Source organism: Nicotiana sylvestris, chromosome 4, assembly GCF_000393655.2.
Source record: "Nicotiana sylvestris chromosome 4, ASM39365v2, whole genome shotgun sequence".
Classification (NCBI taxonomy): domain Eukaryota; kingdom Viridiplantae; phylum Streptophyta; class Magnoliopsida; order Solanales; family Solanaceae; genus Nicotiana; species Nicotiana sylvestris.
In genome coordinates, this window is record NC_091060.1 from 32,241,363 (window position 1) to 32,265,037 (window position 23,675).

Here is a 23,675-nt window from a genome sequence, read left to right on the forward strand (position 1 = left end):
TATTTTTGTCATTGAAAAAAGAAATTAATATATTTGAAGGCGTACAAAAGTTGAATTCTTCTTATCTTTAAGGGGTTACATTGTTTTTTTTTTTTTTCGTTTAATACAGAAAATCAAAAGCACAAATCTGGATGTTGAAGGGAGAAGAAAAAGAAGTAACAGTAACAATGTATAGATGAAAACAAACAACAATGAATGAACTAATTGAAAATACAAGAAGACTTTCACTTTTGGAGGTTCAAATTAAAGTAGTACAAGTAGCTAGTTAACGACCTGACGTGCAATGTTTTCCAAAAAAAAGCACAGTTCTTTTACTTTTGAATTTTTCAATTTAAAGAATATGTCTAAAAATAGAAAAAATTCCCAAAGCGCCAGTAGTTCTTTCTTTTTTTCTTCCATCTTTTAACATTGAATCTTGATTTATATATGTAGTTTGACTAAGTAAGTGCGTACAGCGAATCGGGGACCAATTTCTCGTCGATAAGGTATTTCAGGAGATCGCCTCGGAGGCTCGAGACCTTGGGCCGGGTACCTCCCTCAAGATCTATGGACACCCGACCCGGGGATAATGTTGGCCGAAACCTCGACAAGCACGGGAGGCTTTCGAAGAATGCATCCGGGACCGATTAAGTCTACCAAGCTAGTTTAACACTGATCTATGTCTACATCATGAAGCTAGTTAGTTGTCCCGTCCCGCTTCCTTTATCATTTAATGTATCTTGTATTATGTTTGAATTTTCCCTCTTATATAAGGGGGATCATTGGCACTTTGTAAGGGGTTGCTTCAACTATTCTACACAAGATCAATAACAACTCTCTTTCTCTCTCACTTTTCTCTCTAACTTACTCGCTCGAGACTACCTCTCTCATTTATTGCTTTCATACTTGTTCTTCATTTATTGCTCGATATTGGCGTAAAGAGTCTCCTTTAATTATATTCTAACTGTTACTCCCTTCTCGGTTACCCCCGATACCTCGAGCCCGAGCATCAACCTCGAGGCCCTTATCGGTTGGCCCGATGCCCGGAAAGCTAAATCCTCGGTTTGATCACAGCTCTATTCTAGTTAGTTGTTAGAGCATCAACTGCTCTAACAACTGGCATAGAAATAGATCACGTATTTTTAGAGTCTCATCTACAAATTTAATTGTTATTACCATTTTCACGGTAAACAGTTTGGCGCCCATCGTGGGGCTAAAAATAATAGTGATTATTTCCTTGCTGGTTTCGTTACGCAACGCAAGTTATCTTTCACACTTTTTCTTGTCCAAGATCTTCGATTTCAGGTCAAAATGTCTGGCTCGGTAAACAGAGTTGAGAACGACAACCTTGAAAACCACGGAGAAAACGGTGTGGCTGTTCCAGTTATTGGCGCGCCACTGCAGAACCCAGATAACGCACCTGGACCGATTCCAGCGTACGCGAGTTTGCAAGACGCACAGCAGGTCGACGAAACCTCGCATACCGACAGGAGCGTACGACATGGCGACCAACAGGAAGCCCAAAAGACCCCAGCTAGGGAAGAACAGGAAGTTAGTCTTCATGCTATTTTCAAAATGTTGCATGCACAACAGCTGGCTATCGCTCAACTGCAAAGCCACCCGAAGACTCCCAGCACAGTAGCACCGGAAACTATTCCCCCGGCCGAATAGGTACCGGAGAGATCGAGCAATAACGGATCGATAGCCGACCTTGCCATCATGAAAATGCTCGAGGACCTCACCAAAAGAATCGAATCGGGCGAGAAAATGATAGCAGCCAACGATAAGAAGGTCGAGACCTACAACTCTAGGGTCGACCAGATCCCGGGCGCGCCCCTGGTCTTGAAAGGTGTGGATTCGAAGAAGTTCATACAAAGATCGTTCCATGAAGAAGCAGCCCCGAAACCCATTCCTAAGAAATTCAGAATGTTGGAACTCCCAAAGTACAACGGGACATCAGACCCCGATTAACACGTTACCGCCTACACTTGCACAGTAAAGGGCATTGACATAAAGAACGATGAGATCGAGTCTGTATTGCTGAAAAAGTTTAGGGAAACACTCTCGAATGGGACCATGATGTGGTGTCACAACTTGGCTCCTAACTCCATAGATTCATTCGGTATGCTAGCAGACTCTTTTGTGAAGGCACACACTGGTGCCATCAAAGTAGCAACGAGGAAGTCCGACGTTTTCAAAATTAAGCAAAGAGAGAACGAGATGTTGCAGGAAGTCGTGTCCCACTTTCAAATGGAATGGATGGAGCTACCACCAGTCTCCGACGACTGGGCAGTACAGGCTTTCACTCAAGGTCTGAATGAACGAAGCTCGGTGGCTTCAAAACAACTGAAACAGAATTTGATCGAGTACCCAGCTGTGACCTGGTCAGACATCCACAACCGGTACCAATCGAAAATCAGGGCCGAGGATGACCATTGGGAGCCCCCTCGCGATCAGTATACCCAAGCAGGCTCCTGACAAAGGAACCAAACCAAACAAAGATAGATATCAGCCATATATCGAGGATAGAAGGAACGCCACGCGGCGCAACCCACCTCCCAATGATCGGAGAATAGATCGAGGACAGGATCCCCAAGGACTCATCAACAGAGCCAGATTCGATAGGAACGTAAGGCTAGCGGGTGCACCTCACTTGTCGGAATACAACTTCAACGTCGATGTATCGGACATCGTGTTCAACATCAGCAAAATCAGAGACGCCAAGTGGCCCAGGCCTATACAATCGGATCCTTCACAAAGAAATCACAACTTAGTATGTGAATTTCACAACACACACGGCCACAGGACCAAGGATTGTCATCAGCTACGAGAAGAGATAGCTCGACTACTTAACAAAGGTCATCTCCGGGAATTTCTTAGCGATCGAGCCAAAAATCAGTTCCGGGAAAGAGAGACGACCAAGAAGAACGAGGCAAACGAGCCACGACATGTCATCCACATGATCATAGGGGTCGTCGATGCCCCATAGGAACCCGTAATGAGATGAACGAAATAATCCATCACTAGAGAAAAGCGGACCCGGGGATACATTCCCGAGGACGCCCTCACATTCAGCGAAGAGGACACTGAGACCTTGTCTCAACCTCACAATGACGCACTGGTAATCTCTTTCCTTGTAAATTCTTTTCAAATAAAATGTTTACTCGTGGATCCAGGTAGTTGGCCAATTTTGTCAGGTCGAGGGAGATAGAGCAACTCGGATTGCTCAACCAAATCGTGCCCGCCACTCGAGTCCTCAACGGATTCAACATTGCAAGTGAAACAACGAAAGAAGAAATCATCCTTCCGGTCACCGTGGTCGGCACGACCCAGGACGCCAAATTCCATGTCATTGAAGGAGACATGAGGTATAACGCCTTATTCGGACATCTGTGGATACACTGCATGAGAGTGCTACCGTCCACTCTTCACCAGATGATGAATTTCCCAACAAAGGATGGAATTAAAAGTGTCTATGGGGAATAGCATGCGGCAAAAGAAATGTTCACAGTACAAGACGTGGCACCAACGCTCGCACCTCCTCCCTCGAATAAGCCAAAGGGTGATCGAGCATCACCCTTGATAAAAGTTGATTAAACGAAATAAAGGAACGTACCGCGTCCTCACCTCGAGTGATTGTAACATATCGTCCCTTACGGTTGTAACATATCAATCCTCAAGGCATCGCCGACATATCTCACTTTAAGGTACGACCATCTCCCTTTTTTATTTCGTATTTCGGACTAACCCTTATGCAGGCACTCGATCGGAACGGTCAGAATACTAACCCTGCTCGATGACCTTAAGGTTTTAAAGCATTCATTGCACTCTTTTCTTTCGACCGAGTTTTTATCCCAAAAAAGGGTTTTACCAGCAAGGTTTTTAACGAGCCAACATCTGCATGCTACCTAAGGAAAACTCAACAAATGCTCAAGACTTCTTTTGCAGTCAACCTTGAATGCTGGGGGGCACTCCCCCAGGAAGCCACCCGCTCGGAGAAGTCATGAAACGCCAAATAGTGTCCCTGTAGGAAAGTAATATCCCTGGCCAAACGGTCAAACAAACCGTGTCCGTATAGCTGGGCTCCCGTGGGCAAACACATGTACTCTTGTACCGAATAATCAAAGAATATCTTTTGTCAAGACACCTTCGCAAGATAAGGCAACAATTCCTCCGCTGGAAACGTCCCGAACACTCGGGTACTGGCGTAGACAATTCAACACTTAGACGACCTCCGGATCGGGACTCCAAAATCATAAGCCTTCAGGTAAGGCAACGCGAAAATCACGAAACATCTCCAATATCAAAGGTGCCTCGAGTACTCGGGGACTGACGTCGAAACCTCAGAAGAAAAGTGCACGGCCTCAGGGTCGGGATCTCCGAAATTGCTATCCTTCGACAAGGCAATGGAAAGTTTACGAAGAATGGCTCCCTAGTCGAGAAACTTGCGACGAATCGGGGACAGCTGTCAAAACGCCATCTCCATCGACTCACCAAAACACGAGGCCATAAGACCCCAAGCGGGCAGACTCGGTCCCATAAGACCTACCTAAGGCAGCAATTGCATCTGTAAGATCTCAACGACATGAAAAATCTGTAAGAACTCAACGACATGAAGAAACTATAAGCCTCAACAAGCATGAAAACCCGTAAGAGCTCAACAGGTATGAAAATACTGTAAAACCTCAACAGGCGTGAAAAATCTGTAAGACCTCAATGGCATGAAAAATCTATAAGACCTCAACGGCATGAAAAATCTGTAAGACTTCAACGGTATGAAGAAACTATAAGACCTCAACAGGCATGAAAAACTGTGAGACCTCAACAGGCATGAAAATACTGTAAGACCTCAACAGGCATGAAAATACTGTAAGACCTCAAAAGGCATGAAATTTTTGTAAGACCTTACTACAGGCATAAACTCAATCCCAAAGTTAGGCTTTATGTCGCATTTGTAAGAATCCCAAAAGGGCATACCCTCGATGTAGACGCCTAAACAACTATACTCGGGATAAAAAAATGGCTTCGGCCAAACGCAAATGACTACGGTCACACGGTTGTACCAGCCAAATTAACGAGACCTGGGGACGCCCGACCATCCCTATAAAATCATAGGCCATTACTTTGAATCTATTTCGAAAAAAACCGGTTAAACATGCTACCCTCGATAGGAAAAAGAGCTTCGACCATGTCAGCTCCAAATCACAAGGCTTCAATCTACTCAGCCTATGAGCTAAACCTTTCGAGGCGCTCGAACATCACCACAAACGACTTAAAATCGAGGTTCTTCCCGAACCGACAACGGGTTAAGCAAAATTATTTCAAAAAGTCCTTAACGAGAGGAAAACAAAGCCTACATATGCCTAAGGGCAAAGCGTAAGAGCCATTGTCGCCAGCCTAATAAGCCTTAGAGCCACACACACTAAATGGTCGTAACGACCAAAAGCATAAGAGCCACTGTCGCCAGTTTATAAATTTGAAAGCTTGAGGGTCAAAAAGAGCTCGAGTTGTAACCCGATTCGGAGACCGGATCCAAAATAGTTAACTATACATGCCTAAGGGAACAACGTAAGAGCCATCGTCACCAGCTTCACGAGCCTTAGTGCTACATACATAAAAGGTCGCTTTGACCCAAGGCGTAAGAGCTGTTGTCACTAGCCCACGAAAATACAAAACTTGAGGGTCAAGTGAGCTCGAGTCGCAACCCGACTCGGAGACAGAACCCAAAATAGTTAAAATACAAATGCCCAAGGGCAAGGCGTAAGAGCCATTGTCGCCCACCCATGCAGACACAAAAGCTTGAGGGTCGAGCGGGCTCGAGTCAAAGTCCGACTCGGAGACTAAACCCAAAATAGTTGAGCAAAGCATAAGAGCTCTAACGCTATCTTACACTAAAGGCCGCACGACCGAATGCGTAAGAGCCCCCGGGCATGCCTGATGAGCCCCGGAGCCATATTACGAATCTAAGGATTCTCATCAACTCTGAAACCAGTCCGCCTTGTCAGAAGCGAAGCAGAAAGAGGTACATAAGAAATAAAGCTTCAAGTTCTCTTATATTTACATACAAAAGTGCATCCTCCATGGCAAAGTCTACGCCCCGACCATGAGGGCTACGGCCTATCAGCCTCATCTTTGCTCTCCTCAGCACCAGACAGGAGTGACCAAGCATTACTTTCATCCGCCTTCGCTCGCGCCAGCTCTTCCGGGAGAACAAAACCCTTGGCGCCGATCTCCTCAAGTACCCTTCTTCGGGATCTACAACAAACATATTCTTCGATCCTCTTTTCACGATCGAGAACCCTCTTCAACTCGGCTTGGGCATCGGTAGCAACCTTCAAATGAATCGCCATCTCCTGATCAGCTTTAGTCCGGCCCAGTGCTGCTTCAGCCCGAGCATCAACGATCTCAGCCCTGACTTCCGAAAGTTCGAATTCGAGCTTTGTGATCATATCCACTTGAATTGAAGCGTTGTCATGAGCTAAGCGAAGTTGGGCCTCGAAGGTAGGAACTTTTGCCAAGGCACCCTCCTTTTCTGAAGCTTGAGCCTACACGTGAGCTCCTAGCCCGCCACGGTCACTCCTGACTCGATCGTCTTTACCCCTAAGGCACTTCAGAGCCACCGTCTTTTTTCTGCAGCTGTTATAGACGAAGAGTTAACCTGAGAAGTCAAAAGGTGAAACACATACCCGCCCAGGATGAGAAATTACTTGTTTTATCAAGTAGCTCTTGTAATTTGAGCTCCGGTACATCTCATGTCGCCAGCGTGCCAACTCAACTTCGTTCTCCTCGCAAAGGAGCCCAAGGGTTCTACCCTCATCCAGGGCTTTTCGGAGCCTAACTTTACAACGAAGCATTCTGGACTCGGTCTTGTCGGATGCCTACAAAAGAAAACTCAATAAGAAGCTAAAGGTGATAGCAAGGAAGGAATAGTGCAATGCTAGTCATAATATTTCGTTTCCCATCTGTCCCGGGGTAAAGCTCGCCACTCGCGCTCCTTACAGGTCGAGCGGGTTGCCAAATCCTCGGACCAAGTTCGGCAGGTCAAGAATGAGACCAGCACTTGCAATAGGCGGAACTGATAAAGCACGAGATGCACCACTTAAGAGTACAGCCCCATTCTTCAATAAATGATACGGGCTCCTAGTGGATAATTTCAGCGGTCCGCACCCGGGCAAAGCGACTCTTCCATACTCGGTCTCCGTTGACCTCAACAACAACAACGAAGGGTGTAATAGATTGACACCTCAAAGATAATAGACCCTGATGATCCCAAAGACCAGGGGAGGAACTCTCGCCTCCCTGTCAGATCAACCCCGACATAGCCGCCATTGCGGTCACAAAGTAGGAGAATTAAAAAGCGAGAAGATGTGCAAGCATGTTAATGCCGAGCGCAGAAAGCAAGTGACTAAAACGGGGTAACCCCTGAGAAGGTAGGAACAGCCCCATATTAAAGGTGGAAAAGACGGTGATGATTCGCCTACCTCAAAACCGATCGGGAACGCCAGCCGATAACACCCTCTTCAGCCCCGAGGCGGTACCCGACCTCGAGGACCTCCACCAGGATAAGGCTATGCTCTAGGGAGCCAATGATGCATTCGCCAACACTATGGGTCCACCCGACCTCGAGGATCTCCATCAAAGAGAATCAGGCTCCAAAGAAATGAGCATTTTTTAACGTCACCCGTATGGGCCTGGCTCCGGGTGCCGTCAAAGATCGGACAAACCCTCTTTCAAAATCTATCTACAGCACCATAAGGTTATTCACACTAAAATGCACTTCCGAGTGGTCCGAGTGCGAGCAAATCTTCGCTCGGGGACTGCTCTCAAGAGATCAAAAGCATCCCTCTCCCACGGGTCCCTAAGCAAATATCTTCTCAAAGATTACTACGGAACTTAACTAGTAAGTCATGACTCCGAGGCCCGAAACATTATTCTCATTTTACGCGAAGTCAAAGTTCTGGCGACCCGAGTCTGTCGGTCTAATTCAGGTTCAATCCAAGGAACTGCAAAAGACCCCGCGCGAAGCCGTTTTCATCAACCGAAGGCCGGAAGGAATACTCATACCCGGATTCAGTATTAGCAACAACAAACAGGACCGTGCATTCAGAGTCTCCACAAACATAAAGGAATACGGCAAGTATCAAAGGCAAAAGTCAAGAAAATATCTTTATATTCATAAGTGTTTGCTTACAACGGCCCTCGAGGGGTCCTTATATGATTACAAAAGCCCGCAAGGGGATCCTTACACGGGAACAAAGAAGCAGAAGGGTGTACATTGACCGCAGCCTACTCTACACTACTAAAAAGTAGGAAGAGAGGGTCGCAATAGATTTTACCCTACTTGTGGGTCGGGATCGATTTCCATATGGAGCTAGGAATGGAGTCGAGTATCTATTTAGAGTGGAATTGTGTATTTGTTCCAAATATCACTTCCAATCATTTTTGGTTTTTCTTTAACAAACAACTATTATCAACTGCTAATTATAAATACAACTAGATTATGCTAAACGAGAATTGCTAAAAGTTGTATCTAATGGATAAAAAGGCACTAGGGTAGTGACTTTCACCTAGGTGCCTAATTGACGGGTAATTGCTTCTAAGGCACGATTGACATGATTGGAGAAATATGCTATAACCGTTGCATGATTTTACCCACTCGCACACCTCTCAGTAGAGAGAGTGATTTTGCCCAATTGACTTTCTCAAGACCAAATGGGTAGGCAAATTTGCTAAAACAACTAGGGTTCAAGTCGGGTAATTACTCTCTCGAGGTTTAACCCTTTAATTAGGTCTATCAGTTCTCTTGACTCCATCCCAATTCCTTGTTGAGTCAATTATGGAGACTTAGGCTCTCTTTCTCAAGAAGAGCCAAGTCAACTTAGCACAAACCAGTGTTTGCAACCACCAATTCATAAATTAAACCATAAAATTGACCCAAATAACAAACACTCATAGTCAATCTAGCCCTAAATCACAATACCCATCAATTACCCACACTAGGGTTGAGCCACAACCCTAGCTAATGGGTTTAGCTACTCATGCTTGAAGAGAAGAACAGAGAAATAGATGAAGATAAAGGCATATTAATTAAACACTAAAGTAAATACAGAGATTCTATCATTAAAACTAAGTTAAAATGCCCAAAATGGCTACAGATGGTCTTCTCACGAGCGCAGCTAATATCTGATGCCCTAAAAATGGAAAAAGGTTATATTTATACTAAGCTAGAAAAACTGGACAAAAATGCCCTTGCGGGGTCAGTGCAGTCTGCACAAAATGGTGTGTGGCCGCACTAGGCTCTTGACTCTGCAATTCCAACTCTCTGAACCCAGGCTCCGCGGACCGCGCAGAATGGACTGCGGTCGCGGAGGCTTCCAATGCAATCCGCGCATAATGGACTGCGGACCGCACAGGCTTGAACCTTGGCACTTGACATCTCTCTGAACATTGCTTCTGCGGACTGCATGAAATGGTGGTGCGGCCGCAGTGTCTTCAGTACGGGCCGCACAATATCTACTGCGGTCGCACTGCTTTGATGCCTTCAAATCTAGGTCTTTGAATCTTCCTAGTGCGGACCGCACAAAGTGTACTGCGGCCGCACTAGGCCTGTTTGTCCTGAGTTGTCTTGTCTTTGGTACTTGTGCTGGTTTCACTCCTTTTTAGCCGATCTTTGATGTCTCATCACTTTGTTGATCAAACCTGCAATCAAGCACAACTTATGAGCCTTTTGGGACTATTTTGTAAGAATTTATAATCAAAGCGTAAGCAAAAAAGAGCATGAAACACGTCAAAATCCCTAGTTATCAACTCCCCCAAACTTAAGCTTTTGCTTGTCCTCAAGCAAACAAAATAATACCAACCCCTTAAGGGAAAATCCAAGAATTTTCAGCTATCATAAAGTAACCTCAACTAGCATCAATTGGGATTCACAATTGCCCTCAATACAATTGAATCATTAACAACATTTAACCTTTGAAAAACCATGGATCAAGTGTGACACAAGAGAATCAAGAGTTGACTCATTACATCAAAGAACTCTCTCAATTACTTTGGTCATTGTGGAATCCAAACTCACCCATCCTCAACTCTTCCTAGGCAAGCCTCACCTTTTAGAATATTGGCACACAAATCGAGGTTAATGGAAATTCACTCATCTCTCTCAAGAAAAGGTCACAAGTCTGGCTCTAAGTACCAAATTCTTGCCCTTCATGTGAGTATCCACTAATGTAAGTATCATTCAACTCAAGATCATATAGGGCTTTTGTGGAGTCATTGTGAAGGCTTTTGGTTCATGACAGGGAATGTTTTGATCTAAGTGGGTTCCATCTTCCCTTAAGCACTTCTTTTGATTCATTCGGCATACATTCTCTTGACTCTTTGAGTCATCTCACCTCTTTCTAAGGGGTTAGAGGGACACCTTGTCACTCTTTCTTATGCAATTCAAACCATTTCTCCTATTTCAACGTTCCACACCTTTCATTCTTTTGCTTTTCTTGAATCCCTTTTTATTCTTTTTCACATTGAGCATTCTTTTTGTTTTGCTTTTCTTTCTTTTTCATTGCCTTTCCTTTTCTTCATTTTTCTGCCTTTTACCACTTTGTTGCCACATTCGTCTCTCCCCCTAAACTTAAACTTTTGCCATGTGCTCAAGGAAAGATCAGGTGCCAAGAGAGTGTATCTTTTAGAACGGGTATATGCTTGTCTCATGGTTCTTGAAAGAAAAAGGTCTAAGGCTCAAAAGGGTTAACTAGGGATCATATCATTAGTAGGCTATGGAATTTTTCAAGCTATTATTTGGATCAAGGAGGGCCTATAATCACATCTCAAGTCAAAATTCACTTACGATTTCGCCTCAACTAACATTCGGGGAAAGTTCTAGACCAATGGCTCGGGACTTAGATTTGCAATTCAATTACTCACCACACAAGCTAAAGGATCGCTAAAGAAATAGAGTCGGGGGCCCACAACGACCTTAGATACGATTTGATCACACAATGGTCCCGAAAAACCACTTGATGATTATCGGTCAACACAAGAGTCTCAAGGTCACAACTTTCACCATCCTAACACAACATTTTGTCTTTGACCATGGGATCAAAGGCAAATATGCTAGGCCTAAGTGAAGCTTTGCTTGAGGTACCTTAACTATAAACTACTAAAAACAAAAACGGACTCAAACCCTTAAGAAGATTGTCACGCCATCCATCATTGGGAAGAGCCACCCGGTTCACACAACACTCCACCTTTGGAAAGAAACGTGGGATTAAGAAAACCAAAGGCTTATTGAAAACATCCAAAACAAAACAAAAGCTACAAACATAAATAAGAAGCTAAAAACGGAAAAATTTTGCGAAAATAGAACGAATATATACAATAGGGGATTTGAATATATAACGGGGATGAATATATACAATGATGTAACTTTATATACAGACCCAAAGAAAGATGAAAAATGCGATAAAAGTAACTAAATATCAAATTATATACAGACCAAATGTGAAAATCAAGAAAGCATAAAATGAATCAATATATACAGTCATCCAAAAATGTAGGGCGCACCCCTCAAATAAAAGCTGGCATTGTCCCCAATACCAACTAGTCCAAATAAGCATAAAAAATAATATAAAAAGGATATGAAGACTCCATAAGCCCTGTCGGTCTGCATAGGATCATGGATGGTCCCTGGGTCCTCTGTGTGCTTGGGAACCTCAGACTGGTTCCTGGTGTCGTGCTGCTTAGCTGCTGGGACTTGGGCCTGGACCTGGACAGGCTCTGGATGTGGTACACCCTATGACTGACTGGAGGAAGTCTCTGCTGGGTCCGCCAACTGGATGATAGCATCATCAGCTCTAGGAATCATCCTCTTCCTCTTTGGAGGTTGTTGTGACTACTCCGGCCGTGGCTCAGCTGCTGGAACTGGGTCCTCAAACAATAGGTCTAAAGGGAGCTGGTCTGCCTTCAACTTGTCAACATCCGCCTGCAGCTCCTTCACGGACTCCTTGGAGGCCTGTTTCTTTCGCAGTTTCTTATGCTCCTTAGCAAGCTCCTTGAGAGCCTTGCTATGCGAATCAACTGCCTTTGGCAATGCATCCTGGGTAGTGAGGATTTTCTTCTGGTTCTCAAGAATCTCTTTCAAAGCATCCTCAATGGATTGTGGGACCTATGCTGGCTAAGGTGCCGACTGAGCTGCAATAGTGGTGGTCAAGGTGGACAACTTGGATGAAGCAGTATACATCCAGTTGTTGATACTCTGAAGCGTTTGACTCAATCGGTGGGCAGTGAGAGGATGGGCCCGGGAAGATGGGATCTCCAGGCCTGCTGATATGGAAGGGCTAGGAGGAATGGCTGAAGATGTGGAAGGTCCGGGAGGCATCTCAGCAGAAGTGGAGGCAGGCTCAGCGGGGGACTCTACCGCAACTGGCTCTTCAAACTGGCCAGTTGAGGCAGAAGCAGGGGCTTTGTAGTTCTTATCCTAATGGTTGTCATTCCCCTTCACGCTATACTAAGAGAACGGGGTTGTCGCCTTGACCTTGATGTCGTATGGCCTTTTGTCCACCTGCAAGTCCCGGAAGTATATAGTAAGGGTGTTGGGGAATGGATAGTTTCGGTCGCTCTCATCACCCACTATAGAAATGATCCGGGACATCACATTCCCTACATTGATGGGGTACCCCACCATAATGGAAGCAACCAAAACAGCCCGGTGGAGAGGAAGTGTCTGGTCATAGGTAGTAGGGTCTAATCGGCTGCACACAAATGTCTCCCAACCCCTCGCCTCAAAGTTTAGGGTCCTCCGTAGTATTTTGACCCCAACAGTCAGCCACTCCGGAACGGTACCTGGGATTGCCAAGTACTGAGCTAACCATGGACGAACCTTCTTGCCCATCTCCAGCTTTGCCATATAAAGAGACTCATCTTCCTCATTGAAACCCAGGTATTCGTTGAGCGACTTCCCGTCAAACAATACCTTGAGGTTCCGAACCTTGGTCACTTTGGAACTCTTTATGATGTGGGCTACATTACAATAGAACTCTTTGACCAAGTGTTCATTGGCATCCACACAGTCATCTAAAAAGTGCTCCCAACCCACTCTCGTTCTGAATTGTCTATGCACGTCAGGGTTGTGGGGTAAAAAATCTTTGTCAATGAAACTCCACTCCGATATCAATTTTCTCACCGGCCACCACTCCCTAAATTTGTGGTACACCACCTGGCTCATGAACTTATCCTCCCAAACTTCGGGTTTTCTAGTTCGGGCAATGCCCCCAACCTGAGGCTCACCACCCTCAGCTACCTCCTCAACCCCTTGCACTTACTCCTTACCTCTATCTGCACCCTCCCCAGATAATGAAGTTGTGGGGGAGGTGGAGTATTCACCACTGCCGGCTACTGAGCCCTCAGACGACTCAGTAGAAAATGCTCTGGTGCTTGGGCATAAGGTCATGGTGGAGGAGTGTTATCTGTCAATCTGAAACTTGAGTGGAAATATGTTGGTACTGAGTCTGAAGAAATATCTTGGGAGGGCACATACTCACTCCCCGACTGATCGCAGGCTCTTTCAGCTGCCTTAATTGCCTTTCTCATCTTCTTTATATTTTGACGAGCCTGGGGAGTGAGTTTAACCAATCTTTTCTTCCCTCCCCGAGAGGAATCACCTCTGCCGGGTTGTTTGGAGCCTTTTCCTCTTTGTTTAACATTATCTTCAAACACAATCATCTTACATTTTTGGTATCAATAGAAGCAATGGGCAACATTTATGCAGAAAGGATTGGAGACATAATTGAAAAGTTGTAGAAACAGCCCAGTGCGGACCGCACAAAATGGAGTGCGGCCGCACAGGGACCACCATGGACCGCACAATAACGACCGCGGTCCGCACAGGGATAGGGTTCAGACTACTCTTCCTCTGAATTTGACCGGTGCAGCCCGCACAAAATGGTACCGCGGCCGCACTAGGCCAGTGCGGACGGCATAATATGTAGTGCAGTCGCACTGACCAAGAGTAATCTTTCTGAAGTTTGTCGACGCGGTCCGTACAAAGTGGTACCGCGGACCGCACTAGGTCACTGCGGACCGCACAAAAGTGACCGCGGTCCGCACAGGGCGCCCAGCAGTGGCACTGAGTTAGGGTTCTTATTGCTTTTAAGTTCAACTTTTGCTAATTTATGTCCTTACATATTTACCCAGTCCATAAAACTCATTAAGTCCTCATGAATCAGCATTACAACTAATCTAACCCAGATAGCGAACTAATTAGGGGAAGAACAAGAATTATAAGCTAAGAAAAATTGAAAATAAAATGAAATTGACAGAATTGACACAAGAAAATGGAAAATTATGTTACCAGTTGTTAGATAAAGTGAGGTTTGATCGATGTAAGTAGTTAATTACAAGAATAAAGGAAGATGAATAGTGCTCTATGCTTCTGAGAGTTAAAATTATGAAAAAGGTAAAAGGGGACCGCATAAAATGGATCGCAGTCCGGACTGGGCTGTTATGATCAAGCTTGGACCAGTATCCCACTGCGGTCCACACAAAACAGACCGCGGTCACAGTGTTCCACCGCGGACCGCACAAAGTATAGTGCGGCCGCAGTGACAAACATCAGAGAGGTATCATTTTGTCCTTCACCAGTGCGGACCGCACAAAGTGTAGTGCAGCCGCACTGGCAACTTCAGAGACTGAACATTTTCTTCACTATGTCTTGCACTGCATCAACACAATCCCTGCAACATCTCACAACCAGTTAGCCCAAAAATCAATCCTATACTACAAATAAAATCAAAGAAAACAAGAAGAAAAACAATGGGTTGCCTCCCAAAAAGCGCCTGATTTAAACTCGCGACACGATGCATGTTACCACCACATCACTTGAGATGAAGGAGCGCCACCACGTGGTTGTCATCAAACTTTCAAAGATAATGCTTTACCCGGTGCCCATTAACTCTAAAGATTTCACCATTTTTATTTTTCAAATCAAGAGCACCAAAAGGGGTCACAAACATAACTTCAAACGGTCCACTCCATTTGGATTTGAGCTTTCCCGGAAACAGATGTAACCGGGAGTTGAATAAGACAACCAAATCACCTACGTTGAACTCCTTTCCACGAACATATTTGTCATGAAGGTACTTCATATTGTCCTTATACAAGGATGAACTGGAGTAGGCATGGAATCTAAATTCATCGAGTTCATTGAGTTGTTCAATACGAAGATTAGCTGCAACATCCCATTCAAGATTCAATTTCCTCAAAGCCCACATGGACTTGTGCTCTAACTCAACCGGAAGATGGCATGCTTTCCCAAACACCAACCAATACGGAGACAACCCAATCGGAGTTTTATAAGTCGTCCGATAAGCCCATAGAGCGTCATCCAACTTCTTCGACCAATTGGTCCTATTTGCATTGACTGTCTTTGACAAGGTACTTTTGATTTCTCTGTTGGAGACTTCCACTTGACCACTAGCTTGAGGATGATAAGGGGTCGAAACCTTATGATTGACACCGTACTTGGAAAGCAATGTGTCGAAAGCTTTATTGCAAAAGTGAGACCCCCCATCCCCCATCACTAATAATGGCACGAGGAGTGCCAAACCTTATGAAAATGCTCTTTTTAATAAATGCAACAACACTCTGGGATTCATTGTTAGACAAAGCCACTACTTCAACCCATTTTGAGACATAGTCAACCGCCACGAGAATGTAAGTATTCCCACAAGAGCTAACAAATGGACCCATGAAATCGATGCCCCAAACATCAAAGATATCCACTTCAAGAATGGTATTGAGAGGCATCTCATCCCTTTTTGAAATTCTACCCACTCTTTGGCAATCATCACACCTCTTAACAAAATCACCCACATCTCTGAATAGGGTGGTCCAATAGAATCCACAACTAAGAACTTTCGAGGAGGTCCTCACCCCACCGTGATGGCCACCATAGGGTGAAGAATGGCAAGCCTCTAAGATACTCAATTGTTCCTCCTCCAGGACACACCTTCGGATCACACCATCCGTGCAAATCTTGAACAAGTATGGCTCATCCCAATAAAAATCCAAACTATCCCGCTTGAGCTTCTTCCTTTGGTTAGAAGAGAGCTCACACGGGATTACTCCAGTCACAAGGTAATTGGAAACATCGGCAAACCATGGCATATCATTCATTGACACCGCAAGGAGTTGTTCATCGGGAAATGAATCATTGATCTCAAGGCCATCATAAGGACTCCTCTACTCCTCCAAACGAGACAAGTGGAACGCCACTTGGTTCTCACTACATTTCCGGTCCATAATTTCTAGATCAAACTCTTGAAGTAGTAACAGCCATCGCATCAATCTTGCCTTGGAGTCTTTCTTCGTCATCAAGTACCTAAGAGCGGCATGATCGGTGTGCACTATGACCTTGGCCCTTATAAGATACGACCGAAACTTTTCCATTGAAAATACTATAGCTAACAACTCTTTCTTGGTGATTATATAGTTCCTTTGAGCCTTATTCATGGTCTTGCTTGCATAGTACACCATATGAAACATCTTGTTAATCCTTTGACCTAAAACAGCCCCAACCACAACGTCATTTGCGTCACACATGAGCTCGAAGGGCAAGCTCCAATTTGGTACGGTAATGATAGAGGTAGTGGTCAACTTAAGCTTGAGAAGCTCGAATGCTTGCATATATCTCTCATCGAACACAAACTTTGCATGCTTTTCTAGCAACTTGCATAAGGGGTTTACCACTTTTGAAAAATCTTTTATAAACCTCCGGTAAAAACCCACGTGCCTAAGAAAACTCCTCACCCTTTTGACAGAAATGGGGGGAGGAAGCCTTGAAATCACCTCTATCTTGACTTTGTCAACTTCAATTCCATGCTTTGAAATTTTGTGACCCAACACTAAACCCTCTTCAACCATGAAATGGCATTTTTCTCAATTGAGTACGAGGTTTGTATCTTCACTTTGGGCCAATACTCTATCTAAATTTCTCAAACATTCTTCAAAGGAACCACCAACCACACTGAAATCATCCATGAAGACCTCCAATATATCTTCCACCATGTCGGTGAAAATAGCCATCATGCATCTTTGGAATGTCACAGAGCATTACACAATCTGAACGGCATCTGAGAGAAAGCAAAGGTTCCATACGGACAAGTAAAGGTGGTTTTCTCTTGGTCCTCCAGGGCAATTAAGATTTAATTATACCCCGAGTACCCATCCAAAAAGTAATTAAAAGCACGCCCCGCGAGACGATCAAGCATTGGTCTAGGAATGGCAATGGGAAATGGTCCTTTCGGGTCACCTTGTTTAGCTTCTGGTAGTCCATGCAAACCCTCCAACCTGTGACTATCCGAGTAGGAATAAGTTCATTGTTGTCATTGGTCACCACAGTCATACCACCCTTCTTCGGTACACATTGCACCAGAGAAGTCCATGAGCTATCAGAAATGGGGTACACAACCCCGGCATCCAACCATTTGATCATTTCTGTCTTCACCACTTCTTGCATAGCCTCGTTCAATCTTCTTTGATGCTCCAAGGAAGGCTTTGTAACATCCTTCAAGATAATTTTGTGCATACAAAATGTGGGGCTTATTCCCCCAATATCAGCTAGAGTCTATCCAAATGCCTTTTTCCGCTTTTGAAGCACCGCCAAAGTGGCCTTAACCTGCATGTTAGTAAGGCAAGAAGAAAGAATAACTGGTAAAGTAGAGTTTGGACCCAAGAATTCATACCTGAGGTGTGGAGGAAGTGGTTTCAACTCCAACACTGGTGGCTCCTCAATTGATGGCTTTGTTGGTGGAGTTTTCCGGTTTTCAAGATCCAAAGACAATTTTCTAGGCTCATAAGAATAAGAGCCCATCCCATGTAAGGCATTCACGCACTCCACTCTACTTGCATCCTCATTGACATCAAGATTTAATAGCACGGCCTCAAGAGGATCCTCCATGTTGATCATAGCACTGGTATCATCCACAATCATAGCTATGACAAGGTCTACAAATGAGCACACCTCGGTGCTATTAGGTTGCTTCATAGACTTGCAAACATGGAAAATAATCTTTTCATCTCCCACTCGGAAAGTGAGCTCACCCACTTCCACATCAACCAATGCCTTCCCCGTTGCAAGGAAAGGTCTGCCCAAGATAATAGGAACCTCATAGCCCACTTCACAATCCAAAATGACAAAGTCGGCCGGCAAAATAAATTTGTCCACCCGGACAAGCACATCATCAATAATGCCCAAAGGTCGCTTTATCGGTCGATCCGCCATTTGAAGTCTCATTGAGGTTGGCCTAGGTTGCCCGATACCCAAAGTTTTGAAAATCGAGTAGGGCATTAAATTGATACTAGCTCCCAAGTCACATAAAGCCTTGGCAAAATCCGCACTTCCAATGGTGCAAGGAATGGTGAAACACCGGGATATTCAAGCTTTGGGACCATTAAATGCACTATAGCACTAACTTGGTGAGTCATCTTTATAGTTTCACAATCCATAGAATGCTTCTTTGTAACCAAGTCTTTCATGAATTTTGCATAACCCGGCATTTGTTCAAGTGCCTCCACCAAAGGCACATTAATAGATAAGCTCTTCATCATGTCAATGAACTTTTTAAACTGATTATCATTCTTCTGCTTCGTGAGCCTTTGAGAATAAGGTGGAGGTAGCCTTGGCAAAGGAACTTTGGCTTTTGGCACAACCGGCTCCGGCATGTCAATTATGTGTTCCTTAGACGGGTTTACATCATTTTGAGTTTCCACCTCGACTTCTTGAATATAAATCCTTACTTCATTGTTCACATTTTCATCAACCACATCTTCAACTACCAAAGGGACTTCGTCATCTTGCAACTCAACATCATCATTCATGACTTTCTTTTGTTTAGAGGCATTCACATCACTGCTTCTCCCACTTCTTATTGTGACCGCCATAACATGATTGTTCCTACCCTTTGGGTTCACTATCGTATCACTTGGTAGAGCACCCTTCGGGCGAGTATTCAATGACTGAGAGATTTGGCCTAATTGCACCTCCAAGTTTCGGATAGAGGTGTTGTGAGAAGCTAACTGTGCATCAAAATCCGTATTCCTCTTCATCATCTGCTCGAACATCATTTCAATTCTACCCATATCACTACCAGAAGAACTAGGACCTTGAGAAGGGAAAGGGGGTGGATTGTTCAGTTGTTGGTACATTGGGGGCCTTTAAAAGTCTTGCCCCCCGGTTGCCTTGGTTTCCATTGTTGTTCCACCCACCTTGATTATTGTTGTTGCCCCAATTGTTGTTATTTCCATTCCAATTGCCTTGGTTGTTGTTTTGATTATCCCAATTGTTGTTTTGGTTGTTGTTGTTCCAATTGCCACCACCTTGTTGTTGATTGCCCCAATTTCCTTGGGGTCGCCATTGTTGATTTGAAGAGTTGTCTCTATTGCCTTGATAGTTGTTGATATATTGTACCTCTTCACTTTGGTCATCATAACCATCATTTTGACACCCATCATATTCATCAACAAATTGCTCAGAATTTCCTTGATTTTGTTGCCTTATTTTGCTTCTCTTGTTGACAAGCATACTAACACCTCCATGGCATTCACTTGGTGAGGATTCTAAACTTGTTGCCACTGCGCCTTAGCCAATTGGTTCATAGTAGTAGTAAGCTCAGCTATAGCTTGCCCGTGGTCGTGCAATTCCTTGTGCAACTGGATAACCGTAGGATCACCTTGAGGCACATTTGCTCTACTCTGCCATGCTGAAGAAGTGTCCGCCATTTCATCAAGTACTTCACATGCCTCTTCATAAGAAAACTTCATAAAATTGCCCCTGCCAATTGGTTAACAATGCATTGATTTGTAGTATTTATGCCTCGGTAGAAGGTTTGTTGGATCATGGCCTCGGTCATATCATTATTTGGGCACTCCCTCACCATCGTTCTATACCGCTCCCAAATATCATGAAAAGGTTCCGTTGGCTCTTGCTTGAAGGCTAATATTTCATCTCGAAGTGCCGCCATATGACTAGGAGAGAAGAATTTGGCAATAAACTTATCCGCCAACTCATCCTAAGTTGTGATAGAATGGTTGGGGAGTCTCTCAAGCCAGTCTAATGCCTTCCCCCGAAGTGAGAACAGGAAAAGTCTTAATCTTAGCGCATTCTCGGATACATTCGTATGCTTGCTCCCCCAACATGTATCTACTAACCCCTTGAGATGTTTGTAGGCATTTTGATTTGCAGCGCCCGTGAAGTACCCATGCTGCTCAAGTAAGGTCAACATCATATTGGTTATCTGAAAGTTGCCCGCCCGGATTCGGGGTGGGACAATAGCACTTGCGTAGCCCTGGTTCGGTAATACTCTGGGAGCCACTCTTGGAGGAACCGGGGAGGGTCTGGAATATTGTCATTTGGATTAGCATTGGCATTTCGGCCTCTCCGTTGAGCTTGAGGTGCAAGAGGCACCTCATCTTTCTCAAGATCATCTACCTCCTCCCCCGCTATCATGTTTCCAAGAGGGTCATTAGCATTGTTTAAAGCCATGATGGTACCTGAGTAGTGACACAAACAAGTAAGTAACAAAGAAGGAAAGAAGAACAATACACAAAACTAACTAAATAGATAGCCAAAACCATTAACTCCCTGGCAACGGCGCCAAAAAGTGATTGCAGCCTACTCCGCACTACTAAAAAGTAGGAAGAGAGGGTCGAAATAGCTTTTACCCGATTTGTGGGTCGGGATCGATTTCCTCAAGGAGCTAGGAATGGAGTCAAGTATATATTTAGAATGGAATTGTGTATTTGCTCCAAATATCACTTCCAATCATTTTTTATTTTTCTTTAACAAACTACTATTATCAACTACTAATTATAAATGCAACTAGATTATGCTAAACAAGAATTGCTAAAAGTTGTATCTAATGGATAAAAAGGCACTAGGGTAGTGACTTTCACCTAGGTGGCTAATTGACGGGTAATTGCTTCTAAGGAACGATTGACATGATTGGAGAATTATGCTATAACTGTTGCACGATTTTACCCACTCTCACACCTCTCGGTAGAGAGAGTGATTTTGCCCAATTGACTTTCTCAAGACCAAATGGGTAGGCAAATTTGCTCAAGAAACTAGGGTTCAAGTGGGGTAATTACTCTCTCGAGGTTTAACCCTTTAATTGGGACTATCAATTCTCTTGAGTCCATCCCAATTCCTTGTTGGGTCAATTTTGGAGACTTATGCTCTCTTTCTCAAGAAGAGCCAAGTCAACTTAGCACAAATCAGTGTTTGCAATCACCAATTCATAAATTAAACCACAAAATTGACCCAAATAACAAACACTCATAGTCAATCTAGCCCTAAATCACAATACCCATCAATTACCCACACTAGGGTTGAGCCACAACCCTAGCTAACGGGTTTAGCTACTCATGCTTGAAAAGAAGAACAGAGAAATAGATGAAGATAAAGGCATATTAATTAAACACTAAAGTAAATACAGAGATTCTATTGTTAAAACTAAGTTAAAATGCCCAAAATGGCTACAGATGGTCTTCTCACGAGCGCAGCTAATATCTGATTCCCTAAAATGGAAAAAGGTTCTATTTATACTAAGCTGGAAAAACTAAACAAAAATGCCCATGTGGGGTCAGTGCGGACCACACAAAATGGTGTGCGGCCGCACTAGGCTCTTGACTCTGCAATTCCAACTCTCTGAACCCAGGCTCCGCGGACCGCGCAGAATGGACCGCGGCCGCAAAGGCTTCCAATGTGGTCCGCGCAAAATGGACTGCGGACCGCACAGGCTTGAACCCTGGCACTTGACATCTCTCTAAACATTGCTTCTGCGGACCGCATGAAATGGTGGTGCGGTTGCTGTGTCTTCAGTGCGGGCCGCACAATATCTACTGCGGCTGCACTGTTTTGATGCCTTCAAATTCAGGTCTCTGAATCTCCCTAGTGCAGACCACACAAAATGTATTGCGGCCTCTTTAGGTCTGTTTGTCCTGAGTTGTCTTGTCTTTGGTACTTGTGCAGGTTTCACTCCTTTTTAGCCGATCTTTGACGTCTCGTCACTTTGTTGATAAAACCTGCAATCAAGCACAACTTATGAGCCTTTTGGGACTATTTTGTAAGAATTTATAATCAAAGCGTAAGCAAGAAAGAGCATGAAACACGTCAAAATCTCTAGTTATCATACATACAACAAAAGCTTAAGAATCTAGTATATTCCCAAAAGTGTGTCCTCAATGGCGACATCTTCGGTATCATCTCCTGAAGCGCGCGACCTCAAAGACAATATCTTCCAAGCCTAATCCCCTCGAGAGTCTCATCTCGACCCTCCCGCAAAGGCATCTTCAAAAGGGAAGATGTAGAAGGGGAAAGCGATGGAGAAGAGCAAATTGACGAAGGAGAAGCTGAAAGGAGACAAAAAGTGGCTAGGTAAAAAATCTGGCTAGTATGAACTCCGCCAATATTACTATTATAAAGCCGCTTCTTGAGACGTTGCCCCGGCATGGGAGGCGATAGTTAGTAGATAATGTCGCCATACCCCAAGGAATCCAAAAGGGGTGTAATGCGCCAAGCTGAGGAAGGAGGGTGAGAAGCGGTGTATAATCCGATCCCCCTCTTGAGCACGGTGTATAATCCAAATACTTCTTCGGGTCGGAGGAAATTGGTCCTCTACTTCATCATCCCGAGCCAGCGGAGACGACAACAACAACAACAATAACATAAAGGCAGCATAACCTCGTTCGACCAGAGAAGATCCGGGAGATAGGCCATAGCACGCCTGATGTCGCCATAAAATCTTGAGGCCATGGGCCTCAAACATGGTAAACAACAAAGAGTAAAAATAGCAAGAAGGAGGAACGGATAGATATCGGAGGATACTTGGATGAAAAACTGATCACAAAAGGCCCCATTTATAGAAAAGAAGGGCAAAATAACTGACGGTGCCATTATCGCCCTCAAAAAACGTAACGACAGGCGAATTCAATGTGTTCACGGGAGCTGAATCAACGGCGGCATTATGGCCCAGAAGAACAGGAAATCGCGACGTGTCGGATGGCCCTGAAAAAGTGAAACGATGAAATATTTCGGTATTCATGGAGGCTTGCGTCATCAGCACGACGTCATTATGGGATCCCATAGAATGAGATGTCACAATCGTTTCTCATCGCTTCTATCTAAGAAACGCGGAGACTATCTGTGTACAGCGAATTCAGGGGGACCAATTTCTCGTCGATAAGGTACTTCAGAAGATCGCCTCGAAGGCTCGAGACCTTGGGTCGGGTACCTCCCTCAAGATCTATCGACACCCGGCCTGGGGATAATGTTGGCCGAAACCCCGACAAGCACGGGAGGCTTTCGAAGAATGCATCCGGGGCCGGTTAAGTCTACCAGGCTAGTCTAACGCTGGTCTACGCCTACATCATGAAGCTAGTTAGTTGTCCCGTCCCGCTTTTATCATTTAATGTATCTTGTACTATGTTTGGATTCCCCCTCTTATGTAAAGGGGGTCATTGGTACTTTGTAAGGGGTTGCTCCAACTGTTCTACACAAGATCAATAACAACTCTCTCTCTCTTTCTTTTCTCTCTAACTTACTCGCTCGAGACTACCTCTCTCATTTATTTCTTTCATACTTGTTCTTCATTTATTGTTCGATATCGGCGTAAAGAGCCTCCTATAATTATATTCTAACTGTTACT